The following is a 2,342-nucleotide window of genomic DNA, read 5'->3' as shown; positions in this document are numbered from 1 at the left end:
CATTTTTAACTAAAATCCGAGTCCATAATCCATAATAAGGCTTCCTTCATTGAAAAAGTGTTCTGGTCTGAATCAGGAGAGAAATCTGCACAGATCAAGCAGAGCTTACAAGACAAAACAGCTCTAAACAAATATGTGTCTGGATTTTGATGTGAGAGACAACAGCAGATGCACTTTTTCACTGGGGGAAGTGTTATTATGGATTATAGACTCATATTTGAGTTAAAAATGTCTTAATGATGGATTTGTTTGAGCTTTTGTCTTCTCCAGATGTTAACTGATGGACTGGAGTGGTGTGGATTATTGTGATGTTTTTATCAGCTGTTTGGACTCTCATTCTGACGGCACCCATTCACTGCAAAGCATCCATTGGTCTGAAAGGAGCTTGCGTGACCGTTACTTGTTTGCAAACAAAGCAGCATGTTGTCATCTACAGACGTGTTCAGTCGTGTCTGCAGTGAATTCACAAACACACACACAGTGTCTGAAGCTTGTGTTTCATATTTCATTAGACTGTTTTGCAGCAGATTCTGGATCTTTCATGAAGAGGCCAGTTGCTCACAGGCTCTCATAATCAAAAACATGAATTCCAAAAGCGTTACTGGCCTTGTGCTGTGCATGCTGGGAATTAACGGTGCTTCTCAGCACTTTAAGCACTGGAAGCGTTTTTGAGATTTGAGAAACATGAGTTACAGGAATCAGTCTGGAGTTTGTTCTAAACGTCCCATGACTGAACATCAGCTGAGAGCCGCTGTGAAATATTCACTGAAAGCAGCTCACCCCTGTTTGTGTTACTAGTGCTTTATAGTCAGCGTGGGTTAAACCGTCTGACGAGAGACGTCTGACTGCGAAAACACTCAGAACACCCTAGCAACCGCCTAGCAGAACCCCGGCAACCAGCCACAACAGCCCAGCGCAGTGATATTTGACAGTCGCTGCGTCTGTTCTTCTGTCCAGCGACTCCAGCTGAGGAATTCTGGAAAGCCCCTCGGTCTTGTTCTGAGCGCAGACGATGGAGATTCTCGTGAGCAGCTGTCTGACGTCAGCCTGCGCCGCTGCAGCTCTCCACCCAAACTCACTCTCACTCAACACACTCTCCGTTTGGAAGCAGCTCTTCTGACTTGAGAAGGTTTCCTGTCAGATTTTACAGCAGTTATGAGCCGATGAAATCTGAAGCGTCTCTCTGTATGTTTTGCGTTTTTCCTGACTTCAGATCGGTGCCAGCTTTGTTCTCCTCAAACTTCAGTCTGCGCTTAGATGAGAGCGCCACCTTCTGACTGCACGTGTTAAACCAAGTTTGTAGTCGGACCCCATTTACTTTCTCAATACACACTCCTGCCCAGATGTTTGTCATCATCATGTTTCATCTATACGAACCCCTGCTAACATCATCTCGTTCAGCAGTTTTGAGTCCATAGCTACTCATGTAGACTTAACACTAAAATTAAAACATCTTTGTTTATCGAAATAAAGCAGAATTAAAATATAAAAATTAGAAGTAAACAAAAATTAAAAACAAGCTTTAAACTGAAAAAAGTTCAAGTTGAAGCACTAAAATTACTAAATGGACTAAAACTGAAACAAAAATAAATATAATTAGTAATATTTAATAATAAAAATGACAAAAGCACATTTACCAAAAAACTAAAATGAAAACAGGAAATATAAAAATTAACGCTAATCAAAATATTATCGAAATAATACTAAAAAGATCTTAAAAACGTCTGCTGTAGTGACAAAACTGCTGTTTTTCAACCTTTGGCAAAATATTAAAACTACTAAATCAAATAAATCGCATAATTATATTCTTTAGGTTTAAAAAGTGAATGTTCTTAAGGATTCACACAGTTAAAGATCAATGAATTTACGTCAGTTTCCCAGTGGTTTGTGATTACAGGACAAGGCTTACTTTCTATTTATTATTCATAAATAGCAGTTTATCCCTCAGTAAAATATGGAAAGCTCGCAATATATCAATCATATATCCACAAGACAATAAGAACCGTGGTTCTTCATAAAAATGACAATTAAGTGAACAAATTAAAATAAGAAATCTGATGTCAGCTTACATTTTTAGCCGTTTCAACTTCTTTTAAACCTTTGCTTATCAATGCAGTAAAAGCAATAATATCAAATTACATTAGACTTGGAAAGCAATACCGTCGGGAAATGAGGAGAAGATGCTCTGGACCTTCGGTTTCCTCCGGCGTGTCGCTTCAGGACTTGATTCTGATATGAAACATCAACTCCTGATGGATAAAATCCTTCGTTTCTCACTGAAATACCACACTACAGAAGTAAAACATCCAGAATGACTCCAGTAAAACACATAGTACACTAGA

This window comes from Barbus barbus (genome assembly GCF_936440315.1).
Source record: "Barbus barbus genome assembly, chromosome: 22".
Lineage (NCBI taxonomy): Eukaryota > Metazoa > Chordata > Actinopteri > Cypriniformes > Cyprinidae > Barbus > Barbus barbus.
Note: the sequence above shows the minus strand (reverse complement) of the source record.